At 46.5% G+C, this 13934-nt stretch overlaps 1 protein-coding gene across 1 annotated transcript in view; it reads right to left on the bottom strand.

Moving 5' to 3' along the window:
• LOC137524324 (3-oxoacyl-[acyl-carrier-protein] reductase FabG-like) overlaps positions 1 to 13934 on the bottom strand; it is a 34631-nt gene that overhangs the window by 18403 nt on the left and 2294 nt on the right. The window lies entirely within an intron of this gene.

Here is a 13934-nt window from a genome sequence, read left to right as displayed (position 1 = left end):
AGTGAGCAGTTACCTGGCAGCACTGAGCAGTTACCAGGCCGCAGTGAACATCAGTAGCAAGCAGTTGTGAGAAATGGAGAGGCATTTCACTGCCCATCAACTGCCCATTGAAAAGAGGCCAAAAAAAGATCAGGAGACAAGACAGCAGCAAAGTTCAGCTCTCACCATTTCTTATGTAGTGTAGGTATAAAGAGAACCACCCTCCTCGGTTAGGTCTCCCCAATTCCCTTTTTCCATCAGCACACAGATCGTTTAATGTACTCTGTGGGTTTCCTTCCAATACAAATAGCTGAGATGTGGCCAGTTGCAGAGTGAGAGCACATGACCACTGCACACAGATTTGGCATCACAAGTGTGTTTATATACGCTGACCATAAGTCCCGCTTTACCCGGGATAGGTCCCGGATTCGAGGTCCCCTGTCCCAGGCTGCATGAGGTTCCCGGAAACGTCCCACTTTTAGCCGCGGGATGTCCTGGCCTCGGGACTCTGGCCACCTTCCATTGCATTAACTGGCCGCGGCATCTATTGGACAGTTCATCGCCCGCAGCCCCGCTCCAGCCTGCATAGTCTTCTGGCAGGCAGAGCGGGGCTACGGGAAGATGGCGCCTGAAGCCCTGTACTGGAGACTATTTGTGTCTCCCGTACAGGGCTTCGGGCGCCATCTTCCCATAGCCCTGCTATTCCATTCAGCTTGGGAGATATGCAGGAGCAAGATCGTCTGGGGAGCTGCACACCAGAGGCAGGCCGGGAGAGGAGACTTCTGTCAGGTGAGTAAATTCCTTTTTTTGCAGGTAAAATGTTGCCTACATTGCGTTATTTTCTGCTGAAATGTTGCCCAAATTGCGTTATTTTCTGCTGAAATGTTGCCCAAATTGCGTTTGTTTTCTGCTGAAATGTTGCCCAAATTGCGTTTACTTTCTGGTGAAATGTTGCCCACATTGCGTTTTTTTTCTGGTGAAATGTTGCCCACATTGCGTTTTATTTTCTGGTGTCTGGGGTAACTGTTGCTGCATTTATTATTTAATGGTTATTTAATGGTCATAGTTGGCTATATTTCTTGCTTTGGGATTACGGTTAAGCTCCGCCCATACAATGTCATGGTCACGCCCCCCAATCCCCTACGCCCATTTTTCGGCCCCCCCGCCCCCCAGTCCCACCTTCCCGCCCCAGGTTGGACCCAGCAAAATCTGGTCACTGTAGGTTAACATTGATGTGTTGGTTTCGTAACTTTGCACCTGTTTGTTATAGTTAGGGATTACTTACAAGGGAGTGTTGTGCTGGATTTCTTTGTAGTGCTGTTTATTAGGCTATCAGGTCTTGTATCTGTTTTGTACAGTACTATGGAAGATGCAAATCAAAATAATAACAGTAATAACACTTGTGGTTTCTATGCTGTTTATTCTGGTGACACTCTCAAGCATTTGTTCACTACAATAATGGTCGTCTGGCTTTGGCCCGGTGCACACCAAAACCCGCTAGCAGATTCGCAAAATGCTAGCAGATTTTGAAACGCTTTTTCTTATTTTTCTGTAGCGTTTCAGCTAGCATTTTGCGGTTTTGTGTAGCAGTTTTGGTGTAGTAGATTTCATATATTGTTACAGTAAAGCTGTTACTGAACAGCTTCTGTAACAAAAACGCCTGCAAAACCGCTCTGAACTGCCATTTTTCAGAGCGGTTTGCGGTTTTCCTATACTTTACATTGGAGGCAGAAACGCCTCCGCAATCCAAAAAATGCCTCACCCCGGGAGTATGCGTTTCAGTAAAACGCCTCCCGCTCTGGTGTGAACCACCCCATTGAGATACATTGACCAGGCGTATCCGCAGCCGCAAACGGCTGCAAAAACGCCACAAAATTACGCTCGGTGTGCACCAGCCCTTTGTGTGCATTTTCTGCATTGTGTACTCCTGTGTCACGGCTTGGGTTCCTATTGGAGGAAGCTAACAGAGGCGGGGAGCGGCAGGGGGAGCCTGGAATCCAGGCGGAGATGCTATGAGGCTGACTGACAGACTCACATAAATAACGCCAGCTAGCGACAAGCAGATTGTCTTGTCGCTAGGCTTGCAATCTTTTAAGGGAGACAGCAGAAGGGAGGGGCTGGCAGCAGTGATGCAATGACCCTGAGGCATGTCATTGGGCACATGACATGCCTCTGGGACTTAGGCCTCCTTCCTACGGACCGCTGATAGGCAGTGAAATGCCTCTCAAACTCTCTCAACTGCTCACTTCTGCCTAGTAACTGCTCACAGCTGCCTGGTAACTGCTTGCTGAGCACACCGTTCAGCAGTACGTGGAAAGGAGGCCTTATTAGGATTGTCCTATGCCACCTCAGGTTCTGAGAAACTATGTTACTCAATGGGTTAGTTCACACTTAAAGGGGAACTGAAGAGAGAGGTATATGGAGGCTGCCATGTTTATTTCCTTTTAATCAATACCAGTTGCCTGGCAGCCCTGCTGATCCTCTGCCTCTAATACTATTAGCCATAGCCTGTGAACAAGCATGCACCAGATCAGGTGTTTCAGACTTTAACCACTTGAGGACCTAGGGCTTTCTACCCCTTAAGGACCGGCCACTTTTTTTCCATTCAGACCACTGCAGCTTTCACGGTTTATTGCTCGCTCATACAACCTACCACCTAAATGAATTTTGGCTCCTTTTCTTGTCACTAATACAGCTTTCTTTTGGGGCTATTTGATTGCTCCTGCGATTTTTACTTTTTATTATATTCATCAAAAAAGACATGAATTTTGGCAAAAAAATGATTTTTTTAACTTTCTGTGCTGACATTTTTCAAATAAAGTAAAATTTCTGTATACATGCAGCGCGAAAAATGTGGACAAACATGTTTTTGATTAAAAAAAACCCATTCAGTGTATATTTATTGGTTTGGGTAAAAGTTATAGCGTTTACAAACTATGGTGCAAAAAGTGAATTTTCCCATTTTCAAGCATCTATGACTTTTCTGACCCCCTGTCATGTTTCATGAGGGGCTAGAATTCCAGGATAGTATAAATACCCCCCAAATGACCCCATTTTGGAAAGAAGACATCCCAAAGTATTCACTGAGAGGCATAGTGAGTTCATAGAAGATATTATTTTTTGTCACAAGTAAGCGGAAAATGACACTTTGTGAGAAAAAAAAAAAAAAAAAAAGTTTCCATTTCTTCTAACTTGCGACAAAAAAAAAATGAAATCTGCCACGGACTCACCATGCCCCTCTCTGAATACCTTGAAGGGTCTACTTTCCAAAATGGGATCATTTGTGGGGTGTGTTTACTGTCCTGACATTTTGGGGGGTGCTAAATTGTAAGCACCCCTGTAAAGCCTAAAGGTGCTCATTGGACTTTGGACCCCTTAGCGCAGTTAGGCTGCAAAAAAGTGCCACACATGTGGTATTGCCGTACTCAGGAGAAGTAGTATAATGTGTTTTGGGGTGTATTTTTACACATACCCATGCTGGGTGGGAGAAATATCTCTGTAAATGACAATTTGTTAATTTTTTTTACACACAATTGTCCATTTACAGAGATATTTCTCCCACTCAGCATGGGTATGTGTAAAAATACACCACAAAACACATTATACTACTTCTCCTGAGTACGGCGATACCACATGTGTGGCACTTTTTTGCACCCTAACTGCGCTAAAGGGCCCAAAGTCCAATGAGTACCTTTAGGATTTCACAGGTCATTTTGAGAAATTTCGTTTCAAGACTACTCCTCGCGGTTTAGGGCCCCTAAAATGCCAGGGCAGTATAGGAACCCCACAAATGACCCCATTTTAGAAAGAAGACACCCCAAGGTATTCCGTTAGTAGTATGGCGAGTTCATAGAAGATTTTATTTTTTGTCACAAGTTAGCGGAAAATGACACTTTGTGAAAAAACACAATTAAAATCAATTTCCGCTAACTTTTGACAAAAAATAAAATCTTCTATGAACTCACCATACTCCTAACGGAATACCTTGGGGTGTCTTCTTTCTAAAATGGGGTCATTTGTGGGGTTCCTATACTGCATTTTAGGGGCCCTAAACCGTGAGGAGTAGTCTTGAAACGAAATTTCTCAAAATGACCTGTGAAATCCTAAAGGTACTCATTGGACTTTGGGCCCTTTAGCGCAGTTAGGGTGCAAAAAAGTGCCACACATGTGGTATCGCCATACTCGGGAGAAGTAGTACAATGTGTTTTGAGGTGTATTTTTACACATACCCATGCTGGGTGGGAGAAATACCTCTGTAAATGGACAATTGTGTGTAAAAAAATCAAAAGATTGTCATTTACAGAGGTATTTCTCCCACCCAGCATGGGTATGTGTAAAAATACACCCCAAAACACATTGTACTACTTCTCCCGAGTACGGCGATACCACATGTGTGGCACTTTTTTGCACCCTAACTGCACTAAGGGGCATAAAGTCCAATGAGTACCTTTAGGATTTCACAGGTCATTTTTGTTTCAAGACTACTCCTCACGGTTTAGGGCCCCTAAAATGCCAGGGCAGTATAGGAACCCCACTAATGACCCCATTTTAGAAAGAAGACACCCCAAGGTATTCCGTTAGGAGTATGGTGAGTTCATAGAAGTTTTTATTTTTTTGTCACAAGTTAGCGGAAATTGATTTTAATAGTTTTTTTTCACAAAGTGTCATTTTCCGCTAACTTGTGACAAAAAATAAAATCTTCTATGAACTCACCATACTCCGTACGGAATACCTTTGGGTGTCTTCTTTCTAGAATGGGGTCATTTGTGGGGTTCCTATACTGCCCTGGCATTTTAGGGGCCCTAAACCGTAAAGAGTAGTCTTGAAACCAAATGTCGCAAAATGACCTGTGAAATCCTAAAGTTACTCATTGGACTTTGGGCCCCTTAGCGTACTTAGGGTGTAAAAAAGTGCCACACATGTGGTACTGCTGTACTCAGGAGAAGTAGTATAATGCGTTTTGGGGTGTATTTTTACACATACCCATGCTAAGTGGGAGAAATATCTCTGTAAATGACAATTGTTTGATTTTTTTACACACAATTGTCCATTTACATAGAAATTTCTCCCACCCAGCATGGGTATGTGTAAAAATACACCCTCAAAACACATTATACTACTTTTCCTGAGTACGGCGGTACCACATGTGTGACACTTTTTTGCAGCCTAGGTGCGCTAAGGGGCCCAACGTCCTATTCACAGGTCATTTTGAAGCATTTGTTTTCTAGACTACTCCTCGCGGTTTAGGGCCCCTAAAATGCCAGGGCAGTATAGGAACCCCACAAGTGACCCCATTTTAGAAAGAAGACACCCCAAGGTATTCCGTTAGGTGTATGGCGAGTTCATAGAAGATTTTATTTTTTGTCACAAGTTAGTGAAAAATGACACTTTGTGAAAAAAAAACAATAAAAATTAATTTCCGCTAACTTTTGACAAAAAATAAAATCTTCTATGAACTCGTCATACACCTAACAGAATACCTTGGGGTGTCTTTTTTTTCTAAAATGGGGTCACTTGTGGGGTTCCTATACCGCCCTGGCATTTTACAGGCCCAAAACCGTGAGTAGTCTGGAAACCAAATGTCTCAAAATGACTGTTCAGGGGTATAAGCATCTGCAAATTTTGATGACAGGTGGTCTATGAGGGGGCGAATTTTGTGGAACCGGTCATAAGCAGGGTGGCCTTTTAGATGACAGGTTGTATTGGGCCTGATCTGATGGATAGGAGTGCTAGGGGGGTGACAGGAGGTGATTGATGGGTGTCTCAGGGGGTGGTTAGAGGGGAAAATAGATGCAATCAATGCACTGGGGAGGTGATCGGAAGGGGGTCTGAGGGTTTGGCCGAGTGATCAGGAGCCCACACGGGGCAAATTGGGGCCTGATCTGATGGGTAGGTGTGCTAGGGGGTGACAGGAGGTGATTGATGGGTGTCTCAAGGTGTGATTAGAGGGGGGAATAGATGCAAGCAATGCACTGGCGAGGTGATCAGGGCTGGGGTCTGAGGGCATTCTGAGGGTGTGGGCGGGTGATTGAGTGCCCTAGGGGCAGATAGGGGTCTAATTTGATAGGTAGCAGTGACAGGGGGTGATTGATGGGTAATTAGTGGGTGTTTAGGGTAGAGAATAGATGGAAACACTGCGCTTGGGTGGTGATCTGATGTCGGATCTGCGGGCGATCTATTGGTGTGGGTGGGTGATCAGTTTGCCCGCAAGGGGCAGGTTAGGGGCTGATTGATGGGTGGCAGTGACAGCGGGTGATTGATGGGTGGCAGTGACAGGGGGTGATTGATGGGTGGCAGTGACAGGGGGTGATTGATGGGTGATTGATAGGTGATTGACAGGTAATCAGTGGGTTATTACAGGGGAGAACAGATGTAAATATTGCACTGGCGAATTGATAAGGGGGGGTCTGAGGGCAATCTGAGCGTGTAGGCGGGCGATTGGGTGCCCGCAAGGGGCAGATTAGGGTCTGATCTGATGGGTAACAGTGACAGGTGGTGATAGGGGGTGATTGATGGGTAATTAGTGGGTGTTTAGAGGAGAGAATAGATAGAATCACTGCGCTTGGGTGGTGATCTGATGTCGGATCTGCGGGCGATCTATTGGTGTGGGTGGGTGATCAGTTTGCCCGCAAGGGGCAGGTTAGGGGCTGATTGTTGGGTGGCAGTGACAGGGGGTGATTGATGGGTGATAGGTGATTGGCAGGTGATTGACAGGTGATCAGTGGGTTATTACAGGGAAGGACAGATGTAAATATTGCACTGGCGAATTGATAAGGGGGGGTCTGAGGGCAATCTGAGCGTGTAGGCGGGCGATTGGGTGCCCGCAAGGGGCAGATTAGGGTCTGATCTGATGGGTAACAGTGACAGGTGGTGATAGGGGGTGATTGATGAGTGATTGATGGGTAATTAGTGGGTGTTTCGAGGAGAGAATAGATGGAAACACTGCGCTTGGGTGGTGATCTGATGTCGGATCTGCGGGCGATCTATTGGTGTGGGTGGGTGATCAGATTGCCCGCAAGGGGCAGGTTAGGGGCTGATTGTTGGGTGGCAGTGACAGGGGGTGATTGATGGGTGATAGGTGATTGGCAGGTGATTGACAGGTGATCAGTGGGTTATTACAGGGAAGGACAGATGTAATTAATGCACTGGCGAATTGATAAGGGGGGGGGGGGGTCAGAGGGCAATCTGAGCGTGTAGGCGGGTGATTGGGTGCCCGCAAGGGGCAGATTAGGGTCTGATCTGATAGGTAACAGTGACAGGTGGTGATAGGGGGTGATTGATGGGTGATTGATGGGTAATTAGTGGGTGTTTAGAGGAGAGAATAGATGTAAACAATGGATTTGGGAGGTGATCTGATGTCGGATCTGTGGGCGATCTATTGGTGTGGGGGGGTGATCAGATTGCCCGCAAGGGGCAGGTTAGGGGCTGATTGATGGGTGGCAGTGAAAGGGGGTGATTGACGGGTGATTGACGGGTGATTGACAGGTGATTGACAGGTGATCAGGGGGATAGATGCATACAGTAAACAGGGGGGGGTGGTCTGGGGGGGGTGGTCTGGGGAGAATCTGAGGGGTGGGGGGTGATCAGGAGGGGGCAGGGAGCAGGGGGGGGGGGGATAAAAAAAAAATAGCGTTGACAGATAGTGACAGGGAGTGATTGATGGGTGATTAGGGGGGTGATTGGGTGCAAACAGGGGTCTGGGGGGTGGGCAGGGGGGGGGGGGGGGTCTGATGGGTGCTGTGGGCGATCTGGGGCAGGGGGGGGAGAAATCAGTGTGCTTGGGTGCAGACTAGGGTGGCAGCAGCCTGCCCTGGTGGTCCCTCGGACACTGGGATCACCAGGGCAGGAGGCAGCCTGTATAATACACTTTGTAAACATTACAAAGTGTATTATACACTTTGTATGCGGCGATCGCGGGGTTAACATCCCGCCGGCGCTTCCGTATAGCCGGCGGGATGTTGCGGCGAGCGAGCGGTGACAGGCGCCGGCGGAGGATCGCGTCACGGATGACGCGATCGCTCCGCCCATGCCCTTAAATGGACCGCCGCCTCTGTGGGTGAGCTGGTCCTTAAGGGCTCCACTTCCCGGCCGCCTCTGTGCGTTAGGCGGTCGGGAAGTGGTTAAAGTCAGATCTGACAAGACTAGCTGCATGCTTGTTTCTGGTGTTATTAAGATACTACTGCAGAGAAATAGACCAGCAGGACTGCCAGGCAACTGGTATTGATGAAAAGGAAATAAATATGGCAGCCTCCGTATACCTCTTACTTCAGTTCCCCTTTAAAGGATAACTGAAGTGAGAATGATATGGAGGCTGCCATTTCCTTTTAGACCTCTTTTCAACTGACTGTTAATAGGCAGTGAAATACCTATCAAACTCTCACTGCTGCCTGGTAACTGCTTGCTGAGCACACAGCTCAACAGTCCGTGGAAAAGAGGCCTTAAAGGGAACCAAAACTGAGGAGGATATGGATTTTTTTCCTTTTAAAATAATACCAGTTGCCTGAATCGCCGGCTGATCCTGTGTCTCGAATACTTTCAGCCACAGCCCCTGAACAAGCATGCAGATCAGGTGCTTTGACTGAAGTCAGATGGGATTAGCTGCATGCTTGTTTCAGGTGTGTGATTCAGCCACTGCTGTAGCTAAAGAGATCAGCAGGACTGCCAGGCAACTGGTATTGATTAACAGGAAACATTCATATCCCTCTCAGTTTAGGTTTCCTTTAACCAATACCAGTTGCTTCGTTGTCCTGCTGATGCTCTGCCTCTCAAGGCCCATTTCCACTTGTGCGGTGGGAATCGCCGCAGAAAAAATTTGCATGCGGATACAAATTTCGCATGCGGTTGTATGCGAATTTTCATGGGAATTCGCATACGATTTCACATGGATGACTATGTATGTGAATTTAACCATGGCAGTGCCTGTGTGCTTTTCCATTGTTTTTATGCAAAATCGTATGTGAATTTGCATGAATATTCACATACTAAAACCGCATGCAAATTTCCTATTAAATACATTGTATGCGAATCGCATAGCGGTATGCAGTATGCAAATTCTGATGGCTCTGCCATGCAGATTTGTTCTGCACAGAAAAACGCTCAGAAATCCTGACAAGTGGAAACAGTCCCATTCACTTGTATTGTCTATGCGAATCTGCATGCAGATTCGCTCTAGTGGAAACTGGCCCTAATACTTTTAAGCCTCCTTTCCACGAACTGTTGAGCTGTGTGCTCAGCAAGCAGTTACCAGGCAGAAGTAAGCAGCTATCATGCAGCAAGAAGCAGTTAGCAGGCAGCAGTGAGCGTTTGAGAGGCATTTCACTGCCTATCGACAGTTCTTGGAAAGGAGGCCTTAGCCATAGACCCTGAACAAGCATGCAGCAGATCAGGTGTTTCTGATGTTATTGTCAGATCTGATAAGATTAGCTGCATGCTTGTTTCTGTTATTCAGACACTACTGCAGTCAAATAGACTAACAGGGCTGCCAGGCAACCTTGTATAGTTAAGAGGAAATAAATATGGCAACCTCCATATTCTTCTCACAACAGATGTGTCTGCAGGGGGGGGGGGGGGGGGGGGGGGAACTGACAGCAGTGCAGCATTATTCCACACACTGGGCTCTATTCACAATAAGCAGTTTGGTAAAACATTTTTGGAGGTAAAATACCTCATGCGGTATTTTAAACTTTTTTTTTTCCAAATTCACAAAAGACAAAAAACAAATTGCCTCAATTCACTGAGCCCTGCTCGGTAAGTGTCACTTACCAGCCTTCTAGCAGGGCAGCAGGCAGGGAGCTGTGTGTGTGACTCACAGGTTTTCCAGACTGTGCATACTGTCATCCCTTTAGGTGTGCTGCAGCCACCAGCGGAAGCTCTTCTGTATGCTAGAATACAAATATGCACATCTAAAGGGATGCAGGGATGCCGGCAGAGTAGTAGCTTGTCTCTGCATTGATACACTGAAAGTCCCACCGGCATCCCGATCGCATCCAATCAGTGTGAGAAGCAGGCTGTGTGGCTCTCCCTATTGGCTGCCAGGCTCTCCCCAAAGGCTGTCTGTCAAGTTACCGCACAGAGACAGCAGGGGGAGTGCAGGTTATCGGCTGCTGTGGGCTGGAGAAATTTACTGAACACTTTTGGCTGGTAAATGAAGTGTACAAATCTTTGTGAATTGACATTTCTTGCCATTTCCCAACGTAATTACCGCATAAGTCAGTAATTTACCTCACTAGTCGGAAACTGATTTTTTTTTATTTTTTATTTTTTTTTATTTTATTTTTTTGTGGTAACAAGTATAGTGAATTGTAACTTGGGAAGGTGATCAGAAAAATCAGCTGTTTTGAGCATTACACTGTGCCTTATTTACACTCTGCTCAAGACTTTACATAGGTAAGGCAGGAGGGAGGCACTTTAGAAAGGGAGCGAGCCGCCTTTCCATAATCGGGCACCTGTAGGCATGTGCCTTATGGTAAATCCAGCCTTGCACACATCCAATTTTGATTGACCAATTTTACCAAATCCATGTAGTATGAGGGCCAGCAGACTTTAAATAATATGAACAGAAGGGGCTCTATTCACAATAAGCAGTTTGGTAAAATGCCTCATGCGGTATTTTACACTTTTTTTTCCCAAATTCACAAACGTTTTCTCCCATTAGGCATTAGTTCGGTAATTTACTGAACAAACATGCCTCAATTCACTAAGCCCTGGTTGGTAAGTGTCACCAGCGTGCAGCAGGGCAGCAGCAGGCAGGGAGCTGTGTGTGTGACTCGGAAATTTTCCAGGTTGTGCATACTGTCATCCCTTTAGACGTGCTGCAGCCACCAGGGGGAGCTCTTCTGTGTGGTACAATACAAATATGCACATCTAAAGTGGTGCAGGGAAGCCGGCAGAGTTGTCAGCTTGTCTCTGCATTGATACACTGAAAGACCCATCGGCATCCCTATGGCATCCAATCAAAGGCTGCCTGGCTCTCCCCAGAGGCTGTCTGTCAGGTTACCACACAGAGACAGCAGGGGAAGAGCCAGTTATTGGCTGCTGTGGGCTGGAGAAAATACCGAACACTTTTGGCCGGTAAATGACGTGGAAATATTTGTGAATGGTAATTAACGCACAAGTCGGTAATTTACCTCACTAGTCTGGAACTGTAATTTTTTTTGCAGTAACAGGTTTAGTGAATTGTAACTTGGGAAGGTGATCGGTAAAATCAGCTATTTTGAGGATTACCAAATGCGGTAATGCTTTGTAAATAGAGCCCGAAGTGTTGGTAAATGCTTGTGTTACATGGAGGTGGTAAAATTGGTCAGTGATTGGCCAATCATAATTGAAAGGGTGCACCAGGCTTTAGCCTCCCATGTGAGAGAGGCCTTGAGCCACAGGTTTCGAACTCCAGGCCTGGAGGGCCAGATCATTGCCAGTGTTTAGGAAGGATGGACTGAGAGAGGAATGGGTTCTACCTGATGGACCACAACTGTCCTGATTCAGACCCATCAATTCATTTGAACTGTATCAAAAATATGAGGACCTCGGCAAGCGAAAGACCGGTTTGACATCCCTGCCTTAAGCCAAGTACACACATGTGAGGACTGTCACCCATTGGGGATCAGGAAACAATCCCTTGGGTGACCATTGGGGGGGAAAGATGCTTTACAGACACACCCCTAGACTTGAGGCTAGTGATGTTTTCTGTTGCTAAGGGGGGGAAGGAGGGGCAGAACAGCTTCAATTGAGTTGTGTGGTTAATATAGCATCGCTACTGGATGGATCCTTAATGATGCCCAAGTAATATTTATCGGTAGACACATAACAATCGTCATCTTAAACTGTAGTTATCGTCCGTTTCAGCCTCCGGTTATCACGTGTGTACGTAGCATTACTTCGCTATCAGCAGCTACAGAGATAATGATGCCAGCTGATGTGTACACTGGGGATAGTCAATGAGATGCACATCATTTGGAGTTGATGTGGCATTATGCCAATTTTTTATGCAAATTTATGCAGCTTTAAAATGGACCAATCAAATTTTACCTCAGCAGGATTTGATTGGTTCATCTTAAAGCTGCATGCATATTCCTGCATTGCTCAAAATGATCTGCGTCTCATTGACCATCACTAGTGTACACATCCCCAGCATACAGCCAGACTTTGATTGGCCAAGTTTACCTCTTCCAAGTATTATGAGATCTCACCTGCACAATCTGTTTGCAGTATTCAAAATCTGTTGGTCCTTCTGGTACATGACGGTTGTACAATTGTCAGTGATTGGCCAATCAAAATTGTGTGTATGCACCTTAATCATGCAGCTTCCAAGCTGCATGAAATTTACATTAAAAATGTTGTTGTTGTTGTTTTTTAATCTCATTGATGAACCCCACTCAACACAAAAGAAGGGAATATTTTTTAAGGAGACGCTGCACAAGAGAAGAGCTTGAATTCCAACTTTCTATGGAAATTTTAACTGACTTGAAACTGAGCCAATGAAGCCCAGTAGCAGGTGAATAATGAGCTGGCAAATTAACCAGCAGATGCTGAGCTTGATGGACACAGCAATGTAACTGAATGATGGGTTCAAGATGTCCACTCAGATGCATGGAAACAATAAACAGGTAATTTCTCAGCCCCTGATTGGATGTTTGGCCTTGGTGATACAATGCTCCTCTGCTTTCTGTTCACGTTAAAGGATACCTGAGCATTTGTAAATTGTAAAAACGGGAGGAGCAGGCATGTGCAGGAAGCAGTCCTCATGCCCACTGCACCCCCCGTTCTCCTCTGTCACTCTCCGTTATCTCCTAGAAGCTATTTCCGTGTCGGCCAGGTTGGTGAGCAGTATGCAGACACGTGTCCTTGCACGTGTGCACCATGTAGTCGTGCACATGGGCAAAGCACTCCCGGCCACAGGCGTGCTATCAAGGATGAGTGACATATCTGGAGGGATGCAGGCGTGGCTTGTGCCATGGGTGCCACAGCACCCATGGGTGCCATACATGCCACCCCTGTCACCATTGCACAGCCACTTGTACCTCCCTGTGGTCTCCGACGCCTTTCTTTTAATCAGACCTTAGATCAATGGCAAACGTAGAGAGGCAGAGCAGTGCACACATTGTGGGCTAGGCATTTCAAATGCGGAAATGATGTCATTGGTCACTTCCTGCATGTGAAGTGTATGGGTCCGGATGCCCTGTTCCGCCTCTCTCCGGTCGCTAAGATGCTACAAAACAGTGCATTGTGGGGATTTTCCATCTGCACCTGGCAATTGTATTGATTCTGGCTTCCATGTACATTTCATGCAGCATGTCACTTGGCCAACAAATTCATTTCCTGTGATCTAAACAGGCCTAGTTCCAATCTGCATACAATTTGTATTCCGGTATAGTTAGCATCTCACTCACCATCTGCTCTTTGGATCTGCATCAGAAAGACGTTTTGCTGATTGCAATGCACACAGCTATAACATGTAAATCGCGGTGCTCATTTCCCACCAGCGTGTTTTGTTTTTTACAGAATCACAATTGTGAGCTGCGCAATTCTCACTGCGATCGCGCTCCATTCCTGGCAGCTATACGGCGCAATCATGGGTAATGGAAATTGTGGGTTGCGCAACAGCAGTGCGATTGTGGTTGTGATTGCGCTTCCCAGTGGAAAAAGGCCCTTAGGCTATGTTCACTGTGGTGTGTTATAATAGCTTGCCGCACTGCAATGTACCACCTATGCGGTGTTCACAGTGCAGTTTGTTGCAGTTGGGCCCTAGGGCAAAATTAGCCTGGGGGCCCCCCAACAGATACTTCCTGACCAAAAAGCGTCATTAGAGGCCCTTTGTTGCAGCCAAATTTCCCTCCTGGGCCCAAGAGCTGGCTGCTGACCCTCCCCCAATCACCTCCCAACTTAACAGACTCTGCAGAGTCCCTGGGGAGCAACAGTTAAGATGGGGGAGGGACACCTTGGGGGCCCCTACAGGCTCT

Source organism: Hyperolius riggenbachi, chromosome 7 (assembly GCF_040937935.1).
Source record: "Hyperolius riggenbachi isolate aHypRig1 chromosome 7, aHypRig1.pri, whole genome shotgun sequence".
Lineage (NCBI taxonomy): Eukaryota > Metazoa > Chordata > Amphibia > Anura > Hyperoliidae > Hyperolius > Hyperolius riggenbachi.
This window is presented reverse-complemented; position numbering and strand designations above follow the sequence as displayed.